The sequence below is a fragment of the Manis pentadactyla genome, chromosome 1, assembly GCF_030020395.1.
Source record: "Manis pentadactyla isolate mManPen7 chromosome 1, mManPen7.hap1, whole genome shotgun sequence".
Classification (NCBI taxonomy): domain Eukaryota; kingdom Metazoa; phylum Chordata; class Mammalia; order Pholidota; family Manidae; genus Manis; species Manis pentadactyla.
The window spans coordinates 3,713,448-3,726,297 of NC_080019.1; the positions used below are offsets into that span (position 1 = coordinate 3,713,448).

The 12,850-nt window shown below is 47.2% G+C and overlaps 1 long non-coding RNA gene across 2 annotated transcripts in view; it reads right to left on the reverse strand.

Moving 5' to 3' along the window:
* The window catches only part of LOC118914269 (uncharacterized), a 156,065-nt gene extending 144,855 nt beyond the window's left edge, over positions 1 to 11,210 (reverse strand). For both annotated transcript variants that reach the window (XR_008997877.1, XR_008997870.1), the window contains exon 1: positions 10,703 to 11,210. This is a non-coding gene — a long non-coding RNA (uncharacterized LOC118914269). The remainder of the gene's footprint in view (positions 1 to 10,702) is intronic.
* Between the last annotated feature and the right edge of the window lie 1,640 nt (positions 11,211 to 12,850).

The window sequence follows — 12,850 nt, forward strand, 5'->3', positions numbered from 1 at the left end:
CCAGTGACTCAGGGGCCTGTTGGGGCCCGTCCCGCGGGCTGACTCGGGCCTCTCACCCTGCCTAGAAGGCAGGTGGGGCTGACACTGGGCTTTCTCACTCCTCAGCTTCAGGGGCCCTAACAGTGCAGCAGTGAGGTACACGCAGAATCACACAGTGACTCTCTTCCAGCACCATCTAAAGGCTTTGCAGAGAGACAGCTTGGCTGGTGACCAGACCTACGGGCTTCTCAAGCTCTGGTCCCGCGCTCTCTGCCACCGTGAGTTCTGAGTCCCGTACACCCCTGGGTTCTGGTTTCTTCATCGACGACAGACTGTGTGGACAACACCAGGAACTTTCAGACCGTGCTCCAGACAGTAATCAGACCCTGCGAACATGTTCCATGAACTTTCAGTAGAAAGGTAGAAAATATAAATATTTAATACATCACTAAGTAATAGAAAAGCACAGTTAATCAAATCTCTCATCTTGGAAACTGATAAAAATGATGAAGAAATTAAAAGCAGCATTATTGCCTCTATTATTGCTTCTATTGCCTAGTGTAGTGCCTGGCATAAAGGAGAAATCAAATATATCTGTTTGCTAAGGAATGCAGATGAGGCACCATCATGCCTAGTTTCTAAACTGGAATCTTTGAAGTTTAAAATACATCTCTCACTGTTGCCCTACCCGTTATCCCCACCCGGCCCGCCCCTCACGCCTCTCAGTCTGCCCCAGAGTGAGTCCTCGTTAGGCTCAGCCCCTCCCCTGGTCAGCTCGATGCAAATGCGTTTCTCAGCTTGGTACAAGTAAGGAAATACAGAGAGTTCTGGATCCCACCAGGCAGGGAATCCGAATCTGAGCCCAAAACTGCCCCCGGGTTCTGACTTGGAGCCAGTCTGTCTCCTCTCCAGAGCCGTTCCTTCATGCCAGCACTTTCCAGAGGGGGTTCAGCACATCGGACACCAAGCTGAACGCTGGGGACACCGATTCCTACAGCCCGCCCGCACCCCTGGAGTCCACGCTGCAGTAGGGGAAGGCAGAAAGGCAAACAACCCCACATGCAGAAGTTGACAGGGATGAAAAGAAAAGACAGCTTTGAGATAGTGTGACCACAGGATTGTCAGATCCCTTTCACACCCCAGAAGAATACAGCTTTGTGGAAAGAAAATAGCTGACTTTTCCATGATCCTAAATATTCTATACGTTTCCTCCTTAAAGGAAATGGAAAATGGGGGTGTGCACTTACAGGTATGGAATGTGGGTTGAGTTGCTCCCTCTCCAAAATATGGCTCCCAAATGGCCGGAAACTGCCCCCAGCAATCAGACAGCAGAAGGGATTTCCGGGCCAGTGTCGGGCCCCTGGGAGGCGCTCAATAAATCTTTGTTGAATTAACTAATTAACGCCTGGCAAGCAAAAGAGGACAGATCAGAGGGACCCGTCCAGCTTTTCTCTATTGGCATGGATTTGGCAAAAGGTAAGACATAGAAAATGTGACTCTGGGATAAAAGAGGAGCATGAAAAGAGTTCCTTGAACATGAAGTTGAGCGATTGCTCTTCCTGCTGTGTTTCCGAAGCTGATTTTCCAGCAAAATGAAAATGATAATGATGGAGATGATGCCAAGGACGATAATCCCAGAGGCTGGAGATAATCACCAGTCCTCGCAGAGTTATAGGCCAGTGCTCTGGCACAGAATAAAGATAAAATTTTTCTGAACACAAATATGTCTTTACGTTAAGCAGGCTCATCTCAGACCTCTCCTTCAACACAGACGTTCGTATTTCAGCAAATTATGTACAGATGTCTGTAAGTTGCAGGTGTGCCTTGGCAGCAGTGATGACAGACTGTTCTGTGGCGTGCCCTCATTGGCCCATCCAGTGGCGTTCTGAGCTTCCAGGTGTGGCGCTGAAGCAGGAGGGCATCCCTGCAGGGCGGCAGCTCACAGAGGCTGCCAGGGGAGCAAATCGAGGCACAGCTGTTTGGCTCCAGGAGCGGCAGACAGGAGGAGCACTGCTGCCTGCCGCAGGGCTCAGCTGCCATCTCTGCTATTCCTGCCAACTGGTCTATATTAAATACGTAATTCAAGGGCTAAAATTAAAAGTAAAATGAGCCCGCAATTTCTGGAACAGTCTTCAAACACTCCAGGCACATTAGCGCTTCTTTCTATGCAGCCAGCCATCTTCAGAGGCTCAAAAGGAATTTCCCCTAAGCGGAAAAGCCTGAAGAGAGTTCTTCAAAGATCCTCGAGGGAACCCGTTCTGATAGCAGGAAAGGGAAGTTCAGACACTTCAGACGCTACCTGTGGAAAAGCATCTTAGACCGTCCTGGCCAAAGGAGGCCATCTGGGACGGGACGGGCGAGTACAAGGTCCAGTTAGCAGTCGGCTCGAACCAAGCAGCAAGGTGCTGTTAAGGACACACCCTTGTCGGGGGAGACCCAAGAACACAACCACACATGCAGAATACATTGCACGTGTGTGTGCACATGCGTGGGCAGGGATGGACAGCGTATGTGACAGCTGCTGCCCGGCATGCTTGGAACTAAGGGATTTCCCGGGACACGGGGCTGTGAGGACTAAAACTGGGGCAGTCCTGTGCTACTGGGATGTTTGGCCATCTCTGCAAGGGTACCAGCCAAGCAGGACAGGTGTCAGCTCTTCACAACCCATGTGGCCCTACTGATGCCATATCTAACTTCTTATCCTTGGTATGTGAGGATGTTTAAACTGGAGAAACCCTGGGAACCATCCAGTCCTGTGCTGGTTGCTCCCAATTTCTAGTGCTTCCTCCTGCCTCTGTGCCTTTGCACAAACTGTTCACTCCACCCAGAACATCCCTGGCCAACACCTGTCACTTCCTGAAGACCTCTTGACCCTTCAAAAACTCACTTAGGTTCGTGTCTGCAGATCTTCCCTAGGGCCTTGTATTCACTCTTACCTTCAGAATTTAAGGGAAAAGACAAAGCAGACAATCGCGAAGAAGCTAGATTGCTCATCTCCAATTCCTTATCAATGAGGAAGAATCGGTAAGCCTCTCTCTAAATACCCACCCCCAAATTCTGAATCCAAATAATTTTATCATAGTTGGTAACATTCTCCAAGGAGCCTCTAAAAGTTATTATGGGCTTTTGTTCGTGCTGCCAGGGCCCCAGGCAAAACAAAATAATCTGAACCGGATGGCTTTAGTCACAGTAATGAAGACGCTCTGCAGGTCTGGGCCACAGCCCTGCTAATAAGAGCAACATATTTCCTCAGATTAGGTCAGGCCACGTTGTCTCTGAGAAAATAATTACGACTGTCCTTGAGAGGTATAATTAGCTAATAAGTCACCAGCAGACCCAGAGCCTTCCCTGGGTGGGAGGCGGAACCAAGCTGCAAGAAACTTGCACGCTCCCCGCTACGCCCAAGGCCCGGCGTGCAGGACTCAGGAAAGGCCAGGGGTGGGGGTCCTCCCGCCGTGGAGGGAGCAGTTTACCCAGGGGCCCGTGAGGCAGGCCGAGAGCTGCAGGCAAACCCAGGTCAGAGATAACAGACTGCGCACAGGACTGGATCAGCTGGGGTCCGGCAGGAAGCACACGGGCACTCAGAACAAGGAAATTCGCGAGTTAATAAAGGGCCTATTTACAAAGGTGTGGGCAGGGTGTAGAGAAACCGCAGGGGATTAGGGCACTTGCCGGGGCTGGTACGCAGGTGTGACGCCCTTCAGCAGATGGGGCGAGTGGTCACCCAACCCAGAAATAGAGAAAGTGAGGAGAGGAGAGGAGCTCCACCCACCTGGGGTGGCGGGACTCAGGGGCGGAGCAGCGGCACAAAGGCAGGAGCCGACCTCCCTCCGCCTCCCCCCTCCCTCCAGCCCCTGCCAATGCCCCTTGGAACCAAAGGGTAAGGGAATCATTCAAGGTCAACTCCTGGTGCAAAGAGCAGAGCGGAGAAATGTAGAGAGGATCTGGAGGACCCGAAGATGCCCAGCACGTGGCCCTGACAGTGGGCAAGCCTGCGTCTGTGGCCATCAACTTCCGGTGCACAAAGAAACTTCCAGGCTGCTTAGGACTTGCATCCTGCCAGTGGCCAAAAACACTGGAGAGACTGCCTAGGATAAAATCCTACCTCTGCCAACTAATGAGGCACCTGGGGCAAGTTTTTCACCCACTAACACCCCAATTCCTCAACTATAAAATAGACACAAGAAGGCTACATATGCACAGAGTTGTTGAGATTCAGTAAAGCATCCAACATAATGAATGGTGAATACTAAGTGCAAAATAAACGTTAATATTTATTTTCCAGTCATTGCAATTATTGTGTTTTGTTAAATAACATATGCCATGTGACCTGATGTTTTCCTAGTGAAGAGGCTAAAGGTCAAGGGGACAAGGAGAAAGTGAAGGAGTCTGCTTTCCATTTGCTCTGACTCCAGGAGAAAGGAGCTGCCAGGTCCCTGGATGTGCTAAGACACAGAGGCCATCATGGAGGCAAGGAGCCAAAACTGTCTGTCACCCGAGGCGATATTTGCAAGAGAGATAACAGAGGCAAGCTTTCTAATTGACGTGTGTTGATTAAAACATCCACCCCCAGGAGAGGGTCATGAGGCTCATACATTCCTACTGTACTTAAGAGAGGAAATAGACCAGAAAAATGAATTGAGTTCATGCAGAACAATGTATGCATTACACAGAGAAATGAAAACTCGCCAGCAGCTTGGCAGCGATCTCAGCATGAGTGTGAGAGCGCCAAGAGAACAGGATACCTCTGATGGCAACACAAGGTCACGGCCGCATGAACCTTCCTATGGATAAGTGGCTGGCGCCACCGAAGCACGCTGGCAGAACCTGGTGCCCTTTGCGTGCTCCCTCCATACAGTTTGGAAGCACAGGGTTGTGCCCTGTCCCACAATGAGTATAATCCGATTTAGGAAAACTTCCTGTTTGGACAACCTGACACAGCTAAGTTAGAAACAGAGACAGAGAATTGGCAAGTCAATAGCGTCTGTGGACTGGTGAGTCCCTCAGCTCAGCACAGGTAAGTGTGCAGATGCAGAGAAAGCAGAAGCAGCTCCTGCCTGGGGAGAGAGAACAAACTGGGAGAGGGCGAAGGACTGACCCCAAGACACACAGACCCAATGCCCGGGTTTGACGTGTTCATCTGCGATTATCTTATTTCTTCTGTTGGGATTCAAGTAACTTGAAGAGACATAGCGTGGGTTGTGGGCTCCTTTTATTTACTTATTTTTTAATGTTAGGGTGGGAACATTGGTTTTGGAGTTTTGTTTTGTTTTTTATAGTAGGTTTATTGATATATAATTCATCTATAACATATATTTCACCCATTTAAAGTGTACAATCCAGTGGCTTTTCAATATATTCACTCATGCGCAACCATCAACACAGCCAATTTTAGAGCACTTTCCTCATGTCTGAAAGGAACCCCTACCCTTTAGATATTACTCCTTTGTCCCCTCTCCCCTCCCTTCCCCAGCCCTAAACAACCACTGATCTATTTTATGTCTGTGTGGATTTGCCTATTTAGCCATTTCATATAAATGGAATGATACAGTGTGAGATTTATTGTGACTAGCTTCTTTCATTTAACGTAATGTTTTCAAGGTTTGTCTATATGATCACATCTGTGAGTGCTTTGTGCCATTCCAGGGCAAAATAATATTCCATTCAAAGGAGAGACCACATTTTGTTTATCCATTCATCAGTTGATGGACATTTGGGTTGCTTCCACATGTTGGCTAAAATGAATAATACTGCTATAAATATTCACACACGAGGTTTTGTATGAACATGTGTTTTCTTGTCTCTTGGGTTGATACCTAAGAGCAGAATTTCTGGGTCACATGGTAACTGTGCTTAATTATTTGAGAAACTACTAGATGATTTTCCAAAGTGGCTGGGCCATTTCACATTCCCATGACTCCTTCATTTTTCCTGCCACCCTTTTCACTATTATAATGGTAGTCAAATTAATATCTAAGAGAAATAGCAACTTAATATCAAAATACAGGCTTGGTCTCTATGCCAGTCACATCCACAAATAATTCTTCTCCAGAATAAATGTTCTCTTCTTACTTCCCCACCCATTCCCAATGTACACTGACCATCAATAGCAAGTCACAGTGAATCTTATGAGGATTCACATAAGGAGTGTGAAGTAGTCCTTGGCAGTATCTCTATGAGATGATTGATCTTATATATTTTGTTCTCAAAAAACAAGAGAGATGGGCAAAATGTGCATGGCTCCCTCCATTAAACTGACCAGGGAACAAAATACAGAAACTTTATACCTCGACCAAAGACACATCTAAATGGAATAGAAGCACATATTCCAATCTCTTCTCTCTTGTAGGAATAAGATCTAAATAATAGCAGTGCAAGGTGTATGTGCTCTGAGTCAAAAAGGTGACATGAGCTAAAATGTAATAGTGTTGGAAAAAGTGAGAGCAGATGGGTAGGGGTGTCCTGGGGACAACGGAGGGGCTACCAGGAAGATTTCCTAGAGAAGAGAAGGCGGCACTGGAGCAAGGTCTTGAAGGATGTGTAGAGTATATTTTGGGAGTCTGACAGGTTGTTAAGAGAAGACACGGCTGACATACAAAGCAGCCAGACTGACAACTTGAAAAATATAAGCAGAGCCAGGGAACAACAGGGAGTCCAGTCTGAGTGGAAAGTTAGTTCTATGTGTAGCTGAGTAGTAAGAGGTTACAGGTTCAAAAATAGATGTCAGGTTAAAGAATCTGGTCTTTATTCATGGGCAGTAGAGAAAAATCAGCATACACTTTATTAAAGGATTTTCATAATAATGTGGTGTTTTAGGGCACTCTGTGCCAGTATTGTGTGGGGAAAAAAAGTAAAGGGATAGGTAATGGGAGTGGAAACACCAGTTAAAAGACTGTCACAATAGCCCAAGTTTAAGAAAACAAACGTCTAGGTCAGAGGTTCTGAAACCAGTTGATATGTTGCCCCAGGAGACACTTGCGATGTCTGGGGACATTTTTGGTTGTACTCAGCACAGAGAGTAGGTACTGACCAGGGATGCAGACAGACATCCTACAATGCCCAGAAGAACACCCCGCAACCAAGAATCATCGCTGAGAAAACCTGGTCTAAATTAAGCTGGGGGCAGTGAAAATCAAAGCAAATGACAGAAAATGAAATTATTTTCATGGAAGAAGTGATGAGATGTGATTGCTGGTTGGGTCTGGGAGCAAGAGACAGGGAGCAGGTGGTTTGTAGCTTGCAAAATTAACAAAATCACAATAGCAAAGAAAAGGTTTTAAGACTTGGTCATAGGAAGAAGGGAGAGTGTAGTGAATATCAGCTTTTATTTTCTCAGTGTCCCTCCCTCGGGAAACAACCAGCCCCTCAGACAACAGCGCACGTGGGTGGAGGGGATCAGCTCTCAGTCCCAAGCCAGATGGTGCTTTTTGGATCTAGGTCTAACCAGTCAGCATCCACGGCCCGCTGGGTGGCTCTCTAGGTGGGCATGGGTGCAAACGGACAGGGAAGAGCTCTTTCTGGGATTCTGCATGGCATGCAGGAAGCCAGCCTGTCTGAGAATTAAACGAAGGCAAGTAGGGCAGAGCAAGGAAAGAGAGAAAGACAGAAGTAGAGATGCAGGTAGAATGTAAATGTAAGTGACGCCGCGGAAGTGCCTGGAATACAGGACTGAGGCTCCCCAGTCGGATCGCGCCAGTACATCTTCGGCGTGGCCGGAGCTCGTGTGACCTGGCTCTCTACGACTTTCAAATGAAAAAGCCTCAGCTAATGACAAAAGGGTGAGATGAGTGTTCAACATGTCAACAGACAGAAAATTCATCGAATAGGTCTGTGTGGAGGAGCAGCTGGCATTCAGACTAGGTTAGGTCAGGAGATACATTCCGGGAATTATGTCTTTAGGGGTAACAGATGCCAGAATAGTCATGATTCATTTGAAACAGGTGAAAGAAAGGATACTTGGCATTTCTTTTATAGTTTATAATAAAACAAATTCTAAATTATCATTTAAGCCTCATTTATTAAACTGTGATCATTCTGAAATAGCAATCCCAGGAAATAGATGAGAAACAAGTTCCTGGAGTTATTCTGAACTATTTGTCATCTCACCACTCGTACAAGAGCTTTGAATCTGTTCAGTTCTGGTTATCGGTGGGTGACTCACTGGCCTATTGCTCTTAGATCTCTTTCCTCTGCTTCTGACCCTCTGCTCTGCACTACAGAGGGCTGATTTCTTCAAAACACATTGCTCAGGCTTCTTTGCCAATTGGCATCTGGCTGTTTTGGCTAGTTAGAGTCATTGGCAGGAGCTGGGCCTATGGGCGGTGGGGAGAAACCAGAGCACGCCTCTCCTTTCGGGGCTTGAGCCAGTATTTCTGTCTGTGCTTGCGGCTCCTCCACGGCCCCAGCTTCCCCCATGCAGCCCCATCTTAGCGGCCCCAGCTGCCGCTGACCAGCCCCAGGTGCTGGTGAAACCACCTCCTCCTCTCGCCTCCTGTCCTGGTTGTGCTGGCAACCTCCTGCTGTTGCAAATCTCTCTAGCTTCTGCATTTGCCATTTGCCCGTTTACCTCTTCACCACCCTTGTAACCAGTTCCCCAAGTCAAATCCTTCCTGGCAAACCACCTGTTTGCGCTCTCTGTACTCTGATTCATTTGCTAAGTACCTCGGTCAGTCCGGGCTGCTGAGGCAATCACAGCACAGACGGGTGGCTAAGCAGCAAACAGTTCTCGCGGTTCTGGAAGCTGGACGTGGGAGAGCAGGGTGCCAGTGTGGCCGGGCTCCCGGGAGAGTGCCCTTCTGGTTCACAGATGGCCACCTCCGGCTCCATCCTCACATGGCGGAGAGAGACACCCTCTCTCACGTCTCCTCTTACCAAAGCACTAACCCCATCCGTGAGGGCTCCACCTGCGTGGCCTATTTACCTCCCAGCATCCGCACCTCCAAACACCCTCAATCTGGGAATTACGGCTTCAACATGTGAATCTGGGGGGGAAGCACACATTCAGTCCTTAACACGTGGTCTCCTGTTCAAATCACCAGAACTGGGATGATGGACAGAGGGAGGAAAGGAACCCACTGACATTTTCACCCTTTGATTCAATTAAATAAGATGTATAAACTGTGTCTGGTGGTGGATATAAAGTATAAAGCGTAGATCATCAGGAGCATGTAATGTAAAGGCATATATTAACTAGTTAAAAATATAAAATAGTACAGAGGTAAGTTTCAGAGTTCAGAGGAGAATGATGGATGTTAACTGCAGACAGCGCTGGGTAGGCAGACGGGCAGAGCATAAGCAAGAATGCATTGATAGGCACAGTGCGTTCATGAAAGTCCTGACGGAGGCAGAGGCATTTGTGGGTAAATTGGCCCAAATAAGTGAGGGAAAGCCACACTGTAGAGGGCCTTCAAGAGTAGGCAGAGGACTGTGACGTCTGGGGGATCAGTCCCAGGAAACCTGGCTGCAGAGGCCATGTCCTTCAGAAGATGAAGGCTGCAGCCCCTTTTTCATCTGCATAAGGAAACACAGAACAGAGAGTCTGAAAGCTGGTTGTATTCTCCTTTCCTGACCCATCTGAGGTCAGCTTTTAGGTCTCAGTTACCTAATTGCATAGGAGTTAATAAAATGTTAGATTCATGCAAAACCTGTTAAGATTTTCATTGTTTTTCAGATGGCTAAGCCTCCTTGAGGTTTTTACTCTACACCTAATCATGTGCTCAGCCTGGATGACGAGGTCAGTTTTGTTTCTTTGCAATGCCCAATTTATTCCTTCTAAATAAAGATGACTACACATTGCCTAAGAGTCACTAGAAAAACGGGTGTTTTGCCCAGCACCTAGTTCTAGAACATACTGAATTGAGTGGCAACTGACCTTTAAGAACCAGACTGGAAGAAATGAAGCACTACTTCAACATAGTCTTATTTCCTTTTAAAAGGTGAAAGCGTACAGAAGCCCAAGCAAGTGCACAGCCCTCGAAATTTGTGTTTTGTGTTTTTTTTTTAAGAATGGAAGTGGGAAGAAACATTAATGCAAAGAATAAAGATTATTTTAGAATTTGTTAGTGGATTAGCTTGATAGGTGGCTGATGAAATAAAATTCCACGTCCCATTTTATAGCAAGGTGAATTTGTTCAGTCACGTGCATTTAAACTCATATGTTAGAAAAGCTAGTAAATACTCTGCCCTTAACCTCCACCTTTACTGTGTGGAGAACCTGCAGACACAGTATCTTAGTTCTTACCCTGTGCCAGGAACAAACCGCAGTCGGAACAAACAAAAAGATTTAATTATAGCCTTTGGGTGAAAGCAGGAACCATGCACGTGGAATGGAAATCTTTTCCAAGACAAATTGTTTAAAAGACTGGGGAGAAGGAAATCAAACAATGACCGGAGTTTTAGCTTTTGAAAGAAGAGAGAAAACTTAACTCCTACCCTTCCATGAATTAGTATCAGAAAATATTCGGTGGGCATTTTGAGTCTTTGAGAGGATTTCTGACTGATTTGGAGTCTGTTTGGTTAACTTCACCTCTAAACAGGATTTCAGTGCTGATGATAAAAAAGGAGTACACTAGGTGCAGTCAGTAAAACTCCACGGAATAAAGACACGTGTGACTTGAGCACTTAAATGCGTAATTTCACTCATGGCTTACACTGAGGGACAGAGGGCATTTAATAGAAAACACATAAAAATAAACCTCTTAACAGAAGGCAAGTCAAAACTTACCGGAGTCACATAATCATGTCATTCGGTGAAATGAGCAGGCAGGGGAAATGAGGTCACATGAAGGCACAGGGCGTGTTCAGGGCGGCAGGAAGGCATGGGGCAGCCAGGCAGCTGAGGGATGGCATGCCTACCAGGGGGGTGGTGGGCAGTCTCCTGGGGTTACCGAGCTCTCCTGCTAACCCTGAATTGTTAAGTCATTATAACAACTACAGGTGTGTCACCCCTGCCATAATTGCTTTCAGCTCTTCTCTCATTTCAGCACCTGTTCTCGTTTACTGTTAGTATTAAGAGGCTTAACAACAATGTAAAATGAGACTATTACTCCCGTCAACTGCGTGTACGATTGTTACACAACCTTCTCAAGCACACGCATCCAGCACAGCGGGGATACTCTCCCTGATGCAGAGGAGACCAGCTCTTTGAGCCTAAAGGTCAAAAATTGTAAAAGCAAAACAAACCAACAGCAGCAGAGAGACGCGTCTGTCGGTCCCTGACGGATTTCACACGAACCCGGGCGGAAAGCACTGTTTTCCACGGGCCGTGTTCCGCTCACCGCGCCGGCCACTGCCGCCGCCCGCCCCTCCTGAAGAGCCTGCCCCCCGGCGTGGCTTTCCAGCCCACCTGCTTCCAGCTCAGCCCCATGGCCCGCGAAGAGGCCGGACCGCAGGGCTGCTGGAGGGAGCGGGGCCGCTGTGTGCCCGCGCCTGCCCCTCTCACCCCACCTTGTGTACCTGGCAGGTGGCTTGTAAAAAGCCAGCCCTTGATAATCACTCTTTCACATCCCTGCGCTTCCTCTGAAAATAACGTTTGAACAGGTTTCAGATGAACTTACGCAGAGAATCTTCATGAGCACCGCGGTCCCCGCTGATCGAGGCGGAGACTATGGGATCCAACCGCAGGCCATCAGCTGTCAAAGCCAAAGGAGTCTTTGGCGATAGCGTGGAACTAACTCCCATCATGTCACACTCGCATGGATCAGGATGCGGCCGTGAGGTCGGCATCGGTGGACTTCCATCTCTCTCTGGAGGGACAGGAAGATGCCTTTGCTCCGCCCACTGGGTCAGCGTAGAGCCACAGAACCCCGGGGCTTATGGCAGCACTTGGGTGAGAACAGCTAAGTTGCACTCTAGCCGGATGGCCCTGGAGGGCCTGCGGACTTCCACCAGCCCCATGCAGGTCGCCACCTTCATGCTGATGCCCAGGTGGGTGGCTAACTGATCGTCCACAGAGGCAAGGTTTTGAATTCCTTCTGATACCAAATCTCCCCAGTGGCCCACTGGCCTCGGCGCTTGGGCTGAAGTTATCTTGTTTTAGACCTGATGTTTCAATTCCTTCTTTAACATGCAAGCTCACTAGATCAATAGGAGTTTTGAAAAATCTGTACTCAGAAAGATGAATCAAGTCTAGTCTGTTGTACCGTCACTAGAGAAGAGTTTAGAACACATACTTTCCACCATGAACAATCTGGAGAAGAGGGGAGTTAAACTGCCTAACAGAGGTATTAATTCAAGAAAAACACAGTCTTATTCAGGATCTAATTTTTTTTATATAGGTGACAAAAAATAACAGAATTGTGTCAGTAGCTAAAATAATGGAGACACATGGACTGAAAGCATGAAGCTATCACAGCTGATTTCTGAAAGGAGATGAACTTGTGATCCTTGGGAAAAAAAGAAAACTTGTAAATTCTCATATAAGAAAACACTATGCATGCTGGGAGTTCTCAAAGATTTTTTTCTTCTATTCACAGTGTAGTAGATAAAAGGCAGTGTGTATTTTACAGAAAGAGAAATCAGCTCACAGGACCAAGAGAATAAGAGAATAAAGATGACATCGCAAAGCCATTCTGGATTTTCAGACTCCAAACACCCTGTTCTAACCCCATTGCTGTTTTAGAGGTCATTTTACATGAGAGCAGTTCTCTTTCATTACCAAAGAAAAGGAAACAAAAGCTTCCACTAGATATATTAGAAGAAAAAAAATCACTTACTGTTTGTAGTAGTTAACACAATGCCCTGTGGTCTTCCCTTCTTAATGCTACAGGGCAGTGAAATACGTTACTTTGCACCTTCTTGGCAGCCAGTTGGAAGTCAGCAGAGGGTTATCTTTCACAGCAGCCTTGACAGGCACTTTCTCTGATCTCTCACT